This window comes from Hordeum vulgare, chromosome 1H (genome assembly GCF_904849725.1).
Source record: "Hordeum vulgare subsp. vulgare chromosome 1H, MorexV3_pseudomolecules_assembly, whole genome shotgun sequence".
Lineage (NCBI taxonomy): Eukaryota > Viridiplantae > Streptophyta > Magnoliopsida > Poales > Poaceae > Hordeum > Hordeum vulgare.
Window position 1 is genome coordinate 370394941 of NC_058518.1, and position 14388 is coordinate 370409328.

A 14388-nucleotide genomic window follows, 5' to 3' on the forward strand; every position below is an offset into this window, starting at 1 on the left:
TGAGAAGGCAAACAAGTACTACGAGAACAAATCAAGGGATTCATGCCATGATGCAACCTTGAAAAGAAAAGACAGGTTGGGTCCTTTGCAAGAAAAGAATGCATGAAGTGGATACTTGTTACCGAGATAACATTGGATTGATGTAGTAGATAGTTGTTCTTTGATCATCCTAACTTGGCTCCAATAATCACATGGTCTCAACATCTTCCTTACAGGTGAGCCGAGCATCCAATGCATCTCCAGTTGTTCCTGGAACAACAAAACAAAAAAATGGTGCCCAAACTCATTGGGACCAAAGAGTTAGAAAACCAGCAATACATAGGACAAACTCCACATACATATGTGCATATAGATATGAATTTGAATTTCATACACACTTTAGCCAATTTATGACAAGGTGGAATTTCCCCTATATATTGGGTCAAAGAAGGAAAGCAAGCAAAAGAAGTTGTATAAAGTAGATATGATATGCATGCTCAAGACTCTTAAGAGTCAACTCAACACAAAGTTGATAAGTCACCAAAAGACAAGGTATCAAGTGATAATAGGATCCTAAAACAAAAGAACTATCACTTGAAAGATATCAATTAAAAAGATACATCAAGGAATGAGATATCCATTGACACATGCCAAATAGAAGGCAACAAGAAACCAATTTAAGGAAAACAAACACGAGGTTTCTAGTTTCCAAAAGAGAGCTAGGTTCCAACAAACAAAACCCTCGACAAATTTTCATGATGGCACAAAGCATCATAAAGAGCAAGACTTGCCTCCCATCAACACACACTTGATGGGGATCAAATGATTTTATGATGGGTGAATAAAGAGAGTGTTTTTAAAGGGAATAGGATAGCTCCCCCAAGGGACGTGCATTATATAGAATTTGCATTTGAATACACAACGCACACGATGGGATCATCACTTTCTCTATATCTATAACCACACTAGACATGTTAAGAATAGATTCATAAGAGGCAAGAAAGACAAACGAAACACAAAATCCAATGTAAAGATGATTATCAATTCCAATCATATGATGAGAATACCAATTGTCAAGGACAGGAAGTATTTTTGAAATGATACTCATTGGTAGATCACAAATATATCCACGATCATCTTTACCCATAAAACGCAAGCAAATGACACTTGTAGAGCTAACATGCCACCTAGGAACAAGATAATTTACAATATCAACACTAAGTGGCAATACGCCAAATGTACACATTTTCTAGGTTTGTAATATGCACATAGCATATTACTCCCCCATAATGTGATAAACCAATAACATTAACAAGTGGCAAATTAAAACCAACAAGAGATAATTAATGGACCATATAGAATTTGAATTTCTCATGAGTAAGACATACCACATAGACACTAGATAATCTTGAAGCATCAAAACTAAGTGGTATTCCCCATGTATACACATTTATAGGATTGTGAGGTGTGCAAAGCACATCACTCCCCCACAATGGGATAATCCATTAATCTCTCACAAGAGCCAACAAAAATACAGACAAGATGCGAATAGGCTCAATACAAGACTCACATGTACATGATGTGCAAACCAACATACACATACTTGATTACTCAAGATAAGCAGGTTGGAAGCACAACATATACAACCGCATGCAATGTACAAAACCACAACATGCAAAAAGGGGGGCAACCACCTAACAATGTAAACAGTTTAAGTATAAGTTACCGTAAGGAGGCACATTGGATATAAGATAGAAACTCGATAATCCAAATGACTTGGCTTGAGATAATACGAATGATGAAGACCCCTTAATTCTTCATTATGTATCCAAGTCTCTAATGTCCTCCAAGGTCACCTATTGATCAAGTTTGAGCTTGTTGGTCCCCAACTATGTTGGGTCCTAAGAGGTTAATCACAATAGGCTTGGCGACCCAAATGGTTCTTTTCTTGACACCATTTTGAGTACCAACAAACTTGGCAAACACATTGCCAACCTTATCCTTCCCAAGGGAATATGTATCATCAATAGTGATTGGGTTGGATAAGTTACCTTTCGTGCAAGACGAAGCGACGTGACCCTTCTCACGACATAAGTAGCAACATCTACCCTTTGTTTTCTTCCCAGTTGATTTCTCACCTTGGGGAGTGTTGGCTTGGGCCTTATTGGGAAGAGGCCTTCCTTCACTTTGTAGTTGAATATGTGATTGAGTTTGTGGCCGCTTCCCTTGTTGCTTGTGACTTTGAGACTTCGTCTTTAGAGGGCAAGATCTAACATGGTGCCCTTTAACTTTGCACTTGAAGCAAATGATTTTGGCCGAATTCTGGACTTGTTCTAGGCCCCTCTTGTTCTTGTTTGAGTTTACTCCAAACTCATTTTTGTCATTCGGAGATGTTTGCTCACACAGGACGTTGTTGAGTGTGGGCATCCCTTCATGACACTGTTCCAAGTCTTTCTTCAAAGAAGTGACTTGGGCCTTGAGCTCTTTGATTTCCTCTGCACGGTTAGTATCAATGCAAGTACTAGAGGAAGTGTAAGCTTCAATGTTAGAGCAACAAGGCAAGGAAAGTAATTCATCACATGAGGTAGCAACATTATGAGTAGACGAATTACGAGGACTAGCACATGGAAATATAGTACTTTGACTAGAAGTAGTGCCATTGTCCACATGAGGCTCGCTTGATGTTACCTTGGTGATGATAGCCTCATGAGCTAACTTTTGCACATTATGGGATGTTAGAAGATCGGCATGAGAGCTTGTGAGCATTACATGGTTTTCTTCCAACTTCCCATAATTGCTAGTTAGTAAATCAAGTTGAGCACGTAGCTCAACATTCTCCTTCAATGTTGATACTTCAAAAGAGGTAGAGTTAGATGTACAAGTATCATCAACAATATGAGAGGAGTAAGTAGCAAATAGAGACTTCTCATGAGTAGATTGAAGCTCCTCATAGATCTTAGAGGTTTTGATGAGCTCTTCCTTGACATTATTGCATTCAAGGAGAAGGACCTCAAAATCCCTTTTAAGTTTATCATGAGCAACTTCAATCTCTCCTTTTGAAGATCTTAAGTCTCTACATGCTTGATGACTCTTCTCAAGTTCATGTTCAAGTTGATCACTTTTAGCTTGTTCATGATTAAGTGAATCATTACAACTTTCGAAGTAAGCAAGAACATCTTGGAATCTTTGAAGCGCGTTATTTTTAGCTTTATGAAGAATTTTACTGATCACATAGATATTTTCAGTTAAGTCATCATCATCATCCTCATCGCAAATATCATCGTTATTGCACAGGGAAGATGATACCTCATTATTACCTCTTGCCATGAGGCACATGTGAACTGGAGGAGTTGATGATGATTCTTTTGGTGAATCAGATTCTTCATTAGTCAAAGGTACTTCATATTTCTTGATTTCCCCTAAATGGTTAGTCATAGAGCAACTAGGGAGAAACAAGATATTTTGATCAAGAGGACACGAGGAAGCAGGCATATCACCACAGACATTTGTCAAGGAATCTTTAGGTGAAATGCATGACCTATCAGCACAATAATTTACACTATGTGTGGTGCTAGATATGCTCGTGTCCATAGAGGCTATGCCATTTTCATCAACATATATTTCTTCACTCACCATGTCATTACCTTGTGAGATTGAAGATGCTGAGGTGTGCAAGCAATCGGATATGGAAGTAGTGGTGGACTCTTTAAGATCGAAAAGAGTGAAGAGCTCATGCACCAACTCCTTCATCATAATACCGTCTTCATCAAGATTGGACCCACCATATATATCTTCAAGTTTAGTCCAAACTTCATGAGCTGACTTGCAAGTCGAGATAGACTTAAACACTTCAGGACTTATGGTTCGATGAATGGCAAGAAAAGCCTCGCAATCAAGATACATTTCATTAGTAGATTAAGATGCATCATCCTTTTTGTCGGCAATCCCTTCAAGAACAATTCATAAAGTATTTGGGCCCATGGCCCGAAAGTGATGAAGCATACGAATTCTCCATAGGGTATAATTTGTGCCATCAAAGTCAAAGATGCCATTGTGCACTAATCCATTAGTCGACATAGATACTCTCTAGGTCGTGAAACCTAATTAAAGAGAGACCTAGCTCTGATACCAATTGAAAAAGACCTCGATGACGCCTAGAGGGGGGTGAATAGGCTATTTAAAAAACTTCTTCAGATTTGGCTTGAACCTGATGCAGAAATAAAACTAAGAGGGTACTTATCAAGCTCAAATCCTAAATGCACTAGGCACTGCAACGTGTATCAACAACATGATCTACTAAGATGGGCACAATGCAGTTACTAACAAACACAAGTAAGTTACACAAACTTACTTGAGCTATATCACACGACAAGTGGGTAAATAACACAAGATACTAGATCACACTATATCACACGATATATCAAGGGGTGCAAGTATGTACGTGTGGATATAGAGTGTATGCTTGAATGATTAATCTTGTACAAGAAATGGCCAACACAATATAATGAGCACAAGTAATATGCAATGTATGTATGCTCAAATAACACAAGTAAACCACAAGTAAGGAGTTAGGGTTAAGGATAACCAAGGTCACTGAGACGAAGATGTATCCCGATGTTCACTTCCTTGGAGGGAAGCTAGTCACCGTTAGACAGGTGGATGTTACCACGAAGGCACACCAACGCCACGAAGGCTCACCCTATTCTCCCTTTGAGATAGCACCACGAAGGCGTTTCTCAACCACTAGTGGTAAGCCTTTGAGGTGGCTTCCAAACCCTCACAAACTTTTCCAAGGGAAATCACACGGATTGATTCCTCTCCGAAGAACTCCTACCGCCTAGGAGTCTCCAACCTCCAAGAGTAATAAGATCACGGGGAATGCTCAAAACTTGCTCAAATCACAAATAGCTTGGGTTGAGAGAAGGAGAGGGAGAAGATCTATCTTTTGATTGGAACAACTCTCAAAGGGGCTCACAAATGCTCTTGGGATCTAAGATTTGGAGTGAGCAAATGTGTGTGAGGTGGAAGTGTGTTCTTATGAGGATAAGGTTGTGTTGGGCAACCCTCTCACGAAGTGGGAGGGGGTATTTGTAGTGTGGAGAGAAAAAGAGCCGTTGGGGGTACTTTTAAGTCACACAGGGTCCGGACGTCCGACAGTTGTCGGAAGTCCGGGCGTCCGCGAGGGACCGGACGTCCGACAGCGGCCGGACGTCCGAGACCTGTAGCCATGACTGGAACTCTTCTGAGTTCATCAGCGGCCGGACGTCCGACAGGGGTCGGTCGTCCGAGGCCTGTAGATGTGCCTGAACATATTTGAATTCATCAGCATACGGACGTCCGGAGTGGCCCGGAAGTCCGTGTTATACAGCACAATCTCTACTGGTGGTGGCTTCCGGATTTTCGACGGATGTCGGACGTCCGGCGCTCGGACGTCTGGAGGTAGCCGGATTTCCGAGATATAGTGCACACAAACTACTGGTGTTGACCTCCGGATATCCGGAGCTTGGCCGGACGTCTGGCCCTCGGTCGTCCAGAGGGAGCCGGATTTCCGAGATATAAGCCTTACAAACTACTGGTGTCTGGCTGCGGATTTCCGGAGGGAGCCGGATGTCCGGGCCTCGGACGTCCGGAGGGAGCCGGAAGTCCGAGTTATATGGCTCAGATTTCTCTGGTATAGGATTCCGGATTTCCGAAGTTGTCGGTCGTCCGGCCCTCGGACATCCAGAGGAGGCCGGATGTCCGAGGCACTGGTTCTGTTTTCAGATAACAACAAAGCAGTGGAGATGTGGTCTGAACAGAAAGTGAAGATGTAGTTTGAGCAAGTTCATCGCAAAACCTGCGATCCCCTCTTAATAGTGCGGTTTCCCTAAGGACTCAAGAATCATAAAAGAGTACTGATGATCCATACTTGAGTGTATACTTTTATTTGCTGACCATCACTCCGCACAACTAACGTCAAAGGAACTGATACCTTTGAGTTAGCCCTTTCACTTGAGCTTGATGTTGTTGTTGCTTCTTGGCTCAAGTTGAAAGCAAGACATGATGAAGTCTTCAAGTAGTTTTCCCATACACAATGCGGAAAGCCTAGCTTATGTATTCATCTTCATTTGTCCACCATGTGAACATCCACAAGAGTCAAGCATGAAGTTGTCAAGAATGCTTATCTTGATCTTGTCCTGTCCACCATGTGAACATCCACAAGAATCAAGCATGTAGTGCTCATGAATGCTTATCTTGATCTTGTCCTTGTTAGCACATGAGGTTGTCCTTGTCAGCACATGATCATTGACAATAGTTTCAATGATATATTCGTGCTGATCCGCTTGAACTTGCACACCACAATCTTGATGACGATCACCACTTGACGTCATCCTTCATGGGTTGTATGAGATCTTCCTTGTGACGCAAGCCCGGTGGAAGCACGCCTAACCCTCACATAGGAGTCTCACAAAGACCATGGGTTAGTACACAAACACGTAATGGACAATGCTTACCATACCATGGGATCACTTGATCCCTCTCGGTACATCTTATACGCTTTGTGTGTTGATCATCTTGATTTGTTCTTAGTCTGAGATCTTGATCAACCTAGTGTTTCTATGACCATTCTTTGGATAATACCTTGAATAACATCTTGGTCAACATATAAACTCCTTGAACCCAACATATGGACTTCAAGAAGTGCCTATGGACAAATCCTATAAATATAACTTAAGGCAACCATTAGTCCATAGGGATTGTCATCAATTACCAAAACCACATATGGAGATATATTATGCTCTATCAGACGTGCAAGTCGATATTAACTATTACAACATGATCATCTCATACATCCAATATATCACATCATATCTTTGGCCATTTCACATCACAAGCATACCCTGCAAAAACAAGTTAGATGTCCTCTAATTTGTTGTTGCATGTTTTACGTGGCTGCTATGGGTATCTAGTATGATCGCATCTTACTTACGCAAAAACCACAACGAAGATGTGCAAATTGCTATTTAACCTCTCACCAAGGACCGTCTCGGTCAATTCTAATTCAACTAAAGTTGAAGAAACCGACACCCGCCAGTCATCTTTATTCAAGGAGTTGCATGTTAATCGATGAAACCAATCTCTCGTAAGCGTACGAGTAATGTCGGTCCGGGCCTCTTCAATCAACAATACTGCCGAATCGAGAAAAGACTAAGGAGGGCAGCAAATCGAACATCAACGCCCACAAAAACTTTTGTGTTCTGCTCGAGATTACATCTACGCATGAACCTAGCTCATGATGCCACTGTTGGTGAATGTTGCATGGGAAACAAAAAAATTCCTACGCACACGAAAACCTATCATGGTGATGTTTATTTACGAGAGGGAGATTGGGTCCACATTACCTTGTAGATCGCTAAGTGGGAAGCGTTAAGAAACGCGGTTGATGTAGTGGTACAACTTCGTGATTCAAATCACCGTCGTCCCATGACCTGTTCCGATCTAGCGCCGAACGGACGACACCTCCGCGTTCAGCACACGTACAGCTCGATGACGATCTCCGCCTTCTTGATCCAGCAAGAGAGACGGGGAAGTAGATGAGTTCTCCGGCAGCGTGACGGCGTGCCGGTGATGGTGATGATCTACTCCTGCAAGGCTCCGCCCGAGCTCCGCAGAAATCCGATCTAGAGGAAGAACTACGTGCTATAGGTTTGAGTTGCACGTGGCAAAGTTGTGTCTCAAAAGCCCTAAAACCACCAATATATATATAGGAGGAGGGGAGGGGCTAGCCTTGGGGCTCAAGGGAGCCCCAAGGGCGCCGGTCGAGAGGAGGAGGTGGACTACCACCCCAATTCGGTTTGGGGGAAGGAGTCCACTCCTTCCTTCCCACCTCCCTCTTTCCTTTTTTCTTTCCTTTGGTTTTTTATCCTTGTGGTGCCATAGCCCACTTGGGCTGGACTCACCAGCCCACTAAGGGATGGTGCGTCACCCTAGTGCTATTGGGCTCACTCCCGGGTGGGTGGACCCCTCCCGGTGAATACCCGGAACCCATTCGTCACTCCCGGCACACTGCGAGTAATGCCCGAAATCTTTTCGGTGACCAAATGAAACCATCCTATATATCAATCTTCGTTTACGGACCATTTTGGAAACCCTCGTGACATCCCTGATCTCATCCGAGACTCTGAATAACCTTCGGTCACCAACACATATAACTCAACTATACTAAAACGTCACCAAACCTTAAGTGTGCAGACCCTACGGATTCGAGAACTATATAGACATGACCCGAGACACTCCTCGGTCAATATCCAATAGTGGGACCTGGATGTCCATATTGGATCCTACATATTCTATGAAGATCTTATCGGTTGAACCTCTGTGCCAAGAATTCATATAATCCCGTATAACATTCCCTTTGTCCTTCAGCATGTTACTTGCCTGAGATTTGATCGTCGGTATCTCTATACCTATTTCAATCTCGTTACCGGCAAGTCTCTTTACTCGTTCCGTAATACAAGATCCCGTGACTAACACTTGAGTCACATTGCTTGCAAGGCTTATATGTGATGTCGTATTACCGAGTGGGACCCGAGATACCTCTCCGTCAGACGGAGTGACAAATCCCAGTCTTGATCCATGCTAACTCAACGGACACCTTCGGAGATACCTATAGAGCATCTTTATAGTCACACAGTAACGTTGTGACGTTTGATATACACAAGGTATTCCTACGGTGTCAGTGAGTTACATGATCTCATGGTCTTAGGAATGAATACTTGACACGCAGAAAACAATAGCAACAAAATGACACGATCACATGCTACGTTTATAATTTGTGTCTTGTCCATCACATCATTCTCCTAATGATGTGATCCAGTTATCAAGTGACAACACTTGCATATGGTCAGAAAACCTTAACCATCCTTGATCAACTGGCTAGCCAACTAGAGGCTTACTAGGGACATTGGTTTGCCTATATATCCACACATGTATTTATGCTTTCATTCAATACAATTATAGCATGGATAATAAACGATTATCTTGAAACAGGAAATATAATAATAACTATTTTATCATTGTCTCTAGGGCATATTTCCAATATTTCCAATTTCAATTCTCATGTTGTTAATTCAAATACTCATCTTCCAAGAACCAAATTCCATTTTTTCTCTACTAAGGCTTAGTCTGTTATTGTCCTTGCCAGATCATTTGAGTTAAGCACATAGACATGTCTTTTTTTATAGTTGCACGTATTAAGCATAACATTAACTATTTTTGTGATGTTCGAGTGCTTTGCTTCTCGCGCGTTGAAGTGTGATCCGCCCGTGCGCCGGGGGGAGGGGGGATTCTATTGATAGCCACATTTTGGGGTGTTTCTATCAACATGTGTTGTCTGTCTCTCACACTTCCTCTTCCGTGCACATAGCGTTGGCATGTTTCAGCTTTAGAGCAAACCTAAGCAGTCAAAAGCTAAAACTTGATCACAATTTATTTGGTTCACATAATAATTCATAAGAACATAAAACAGTAAAAACATAAAGATGAGGTGTAATGCCATTTCCAATAATGCAAGGTTACTCCTATGTTTGATTGTGCATATGCAAAACAAAGTATTATTCACATAAGGCTGGAGTGGATGGATTTTTTTTCTAAATCTTGTAGAAATAGATCCTAAGGAAAACACACACTATGGAATGCAATTCTATGAAGCAACCATCATACGTAGGAAAAAGAACATAAAACTAGAATCCTCCAAATCTCCATTGTACATTTCTTTTGAATCAAAGCCAATACTGTTTTTTTACGGTTATGTACCGTGTGAAAACTCAAACTACTCCATGCGATCCATATTATAATGGCGGCTGCTACAAATCTGTCGGCTGATTTGTACCAGACGTAAGCCCCCTGGAGAGCCGTCCGATGCGCCAAGCCCCCACCGTCTGATTCAGTCCGGACAACGTCCCACCTAAGCAGCCGCGCGCCGACACACCTCGCAGCATTTTGTGTGCTGCATTGAAACTTACCGGGCAGACACTACCCCACCTGAATCCCCGTGGATCGCGGGCGGCGATGCGGTGACCTGCGACGGCGACGCCCTCCCCACCCACCCTCCTGCCCCGCCACCCTCTGCCGCCGTTCCACCGGTGACGCCCTCCCCACCCACCCTCCTGCCCCGCCACCCTCTACCGTCGTTCCACCCCCCACACCCCACCGGCGACCTGCGGCATATCTCGCTCGCCTGCATCTAATCGCAGTACCACAGTCGCCAAAACGAATCCGCCCTCCCAAACCTATTGTTTGGGCCACCATGGCGCACCACATCTACAGAGACATGGCTGCTTCAACTTTTGCTCGAAGCTTAGATGGATCGAGCTACCTAAATCCAGTTTCGTTCTTCCCAGAAAATCATACATATGGTTCTGCAGCACATGTGGTGAGTTCCCCTGTAAAAAAACACCTTGTGTTGCAATGTTACTATGATGAAAAAACACATGTTGTCAAAATATGAAAGCAATGCTTGTGATTCTATGGTTTTTGTAGTTGAACATGGTAACCTTTGTCAGGTACTGATTTTCTGTCCCATCCTGACCCATGTTGACTACAAAAACCACTATGCAACTCAAATATTTATATATCGTTTGCAACCAGATATAAATGTTCAAATCATGTAGTTGAACATGTACATTTCTGTCTTGAGATGTACATGATGCTTAAAATATGAGTTACATAACCAATGTCTTGAGATGTTCAGGAATAGATGTACATGATGCTTTCTGCCGCTGCCGTTGTTGCACTGGCCAGTGATGTAACTGTGAATTGTACTAATCACTGTAACATTTGAGTTACCTGGAACCTCCTTGACATTTAGACTTGAGTCTGTATCCAGCTATGTTTCTGTTTGTTGGTTTTCCTGGAACATTTGTTGTTGCTTGAATGATGATGTCTTACAAGTAAAATATCTGACACACTTGTCTTGTAGAAAATGTATATTGTCTGGCTGCAATATCAGTCAATGCTAGTAGTTGCAATGCCACTATGAAAAAAAACTCGTGCTGCCAAAATCAGTATGGTTGCTGCACAAAAAAAATGTTGTATCCTTGTCCAGCAATGTTCAGAAGAAAATGTGTGTTAAAAAATTAGTAATGCAGTAAACTTTTGTGAACTGGTAATGTGTATCATTACCCTGATAAGAAAAAATGTTGTTGTGAACTGCTCTCAAGAAATGTTAAATCCTTGTATCCTTGTCCTGCAAAAAAATATTTTAGAACAATTATTGAGCTGCAAAAATTCATGCATGCTTGGGCGATCTATTGAGGTTAAATAGTATTGATGTATGGATGTATTTTTTGTAGGATGCTCATGATGGAACAGAAGCTCAACATAGCTATGCGGCTCATGCTGGACTCAACTCGACTGCTACAATGTATGACTGTGATGATGAGGAAGAAGAAATTTCATCGCAACCAATATTGCCATTTGTTGGCATGCAATTTGACACTGTCGAAGATGCTAGAATATTCTACAATGAATATGCCTTCAAGACTGGATTTGGAATACACATAGGTGCTTCTCGAAATAGCCAAAAGAAAGGTCCTACGACACTTATCAAGAGGGTTTTTGAGTGTGTCCACACAGGCAAGCCAGGTAGCAAAGCTGATAGTAGCACTGCTTCAGAGGGTCTATCAAATGGTGCAGCCTCGTCTAGCAAAGATAGTTGGTTCAAAATGGATGTTACGAACAAACGTCAAAATAATAGGTTGATGCGACATGATTGCAAAGCTAAGATGATAGTTGGAATCAGGGGGAACAAGTGGCTTGTATCACATTTTGTTGCTGAGCACACACACCCCCTGATGCCACAGCCAGAGCTTGTACGATATTACCGCTCACACCGCAACATTCCGGAAGAAGATATGGATCTCACAATGCATGATGTAAACTTCTCAACTTCATCGTGCATGGGGATGCTCTCAAGGGTGCGCGGCGGAGACCGCAGGATACTACCATATGTGAAGAGGGATGTTTCAAATGTCCGGTCAAAGCTGCGCCAAAACCTAAACCTCTGAGACATGGATTTGACAGCTGAGTATTTTAAGAGGCGGGTAGCTGAGAATCCTGAGTTCTACTATGAAAAAAATGTTAATGAGGATACCAACTCGGTTATAGGGCTCTTTTGGGTGGATGGCAGGACAAGGGCATTGTACCCTAAGTACAAAGACTGTATTTTCTTTGATACAACATTTTGTACAAATAGATACAACATGCCATTTGCTCCGATTGTTGGGGTGAACAACGATTTGCAAACGGTGTTGCTCGGTTGTGCGTTGCTACCAAATGAACAGATTGAAACTTTCAAGTGGGTCTTCGAGAACATTCTGCTTGCAATGAACAATGAACACCCATTGAACATTATGACAGACCAGGACAAGGCCATGGAAACTGCCATATCACAAGTCTTCACCAACACGGTGCACAGATGCTGCAAATGGCATGTCCAGAGAAAAGCTCGTGAGAAGCTTGGCAGGATAATGAGCAGAGATGAGGTTTTTGAGAATGCTTTCTACAGGTGCATCAACGATTCTGATACGGTTGATGAATTTGAGGAGAACTGGCAGCATATGATACATTGCTTCGAATTAGTTGAGAATAGACATCTTTGCAACATGTGGCGCACCCGTCACACATGGGTCCCAGCGTTCTTTCGGAAGTGCTTCTTCCCCTTCACAAGCACTACTGGGAGGTCAGAGGGGCTAAACTCCTACTTCAAGACATTTGTGCACCCTCAAGATTCGGCGTGGAGGTTCGTGCAACAATATGAGATGCTATAGGAGACTATGCTAGACCGTGAGGACAATCAAGATTTCATTGGTGCAGCAAACACAACCCCTCTTTACTCTAGGTACAAGATTGAACGTCAGGCAGTTGGTTTCTACACTCGAAGCGTGTTTTCCAAGTTTCAAGCAGAAGTGGCTGCATCAACAGGCTTTGTTCTAAACCAAGTTCCTTCTGTTGACATTGGAGGTGTGAAATTTGAGCTCTTTTCAAATTACTATGAAGACCCCAAAATATTTACAGTAAATGTTGAGATGGAACAAGATATATTTGAGTGCAGCTGCAATTTTTTTGAAATGAATGGCATCATATGTGCGCATATCATTAGAGTCATGGTCCACCTCAATGTCCAAGTTATACCACAATGCTAATTGCTAGAACGTTGGTCGGAACAAGCAACTACACCAACCGGCAATAGTGCTCATCTATTGGATTTTGCGCACCCTTCAAACAATACACTCAAGTACAGCTCATTGTGTAGGAAGTTCACATGGTTGGCCTCTCAAGTTTGTAGCAATGATGATGCCTACAAAATACTAAATGATGGAGCTCATAACCTTGAGCCCATTATTGTTGCAGCAAAAAAAGGGAGATTGCAAGAATAGCGGGAATCACATCAGCATCAACAGACCCCACAACAAAACACGGCACAACATGAGCAGCAGCAACCAACAATGGAGTAGCAGCACGTGCCGCATCAGCCAAAAAAGCAGCAGCCAAAACAGCCCAAAACCACAATCCAACAGCCAGAAGCACCAAACCCGTCGGTTGAACAAGATAACGGGGAGAGTGTCCTGCTTCAAAACCCAACGCGTGTCCCGAAGAAAGGTCGACCATCGGAAAAATCAAGAAGGAGAAAGACTTTGCTTGAGCAAAGAGAGGATGCAGCGAAGAAGAAGGCAAAAACAGAGGAGAAGAAGAAAGAAGTAAAACCCAGAGGAAAACCTGGACCAAAGAAGAAAAAAGACATATGCTCATACTGCAAAGAAGATGGTCACAACGCCCAAGTGTGCGAGCAGTTGAAACTTGCGATGGCTGTCAAGAAATGCAACTATTGCACTGAGGATGGTCATGCATCAAATACATGTCCCTACCTAAGGGCTGCAATATCAGTGGATGCAAATGTCGCTAGAGCAACAGAACTTAGGCTTTGAGAAAACAAAGACACGAAGAGTGTTGGGGAACATCGCATGGGAAACAAAAAATTTCCTACGTGCACGAAGACCTATCATGGTGATGTCCATCTACGTGAGGGGATTTCCGATCTACGTACCCTTGTAGACCGCACAACAGAAGCGTTAAGAAAAGCGGTTGATGTAGTGTAACGTCCTCACGTCCCTCGATCCGCCCCGCGAACCGTCCCACGAACCGTCCCGCGATCCGTCCCACGATCCGATCCGATCTAGTGCCGAACGGACGGCACCTCCGCGTTCAGCACACGTACAGCTCGACGATGATCTCGGCCTTCTTGATCCAGCAAGAGAGACGGAGAGGTAGATGAGTTCTCCGGCAGCGTGACGTCGCTCCGGAGGTTGGTGGTGATCTAATCTCAGCAGGGCTCCGCTCGAGCTCCGCAGAAACGCGATCTAGAGGTAA

At 43.0% G+C, this 14388-nt stretch overlaps 1 pseudogene; it reads left to right on the forward strand.

Annotated features, from left to right (window-relative positions):
• Positions 1 to 11381: 11381 nt before the first annotated feature.
• On the forward strand, positions 11382 to 13475 carry LOC123399334 (annotated as a pseudogene).
• Positions 13476 to 14388: the final 913 nt, after the last annotated feature.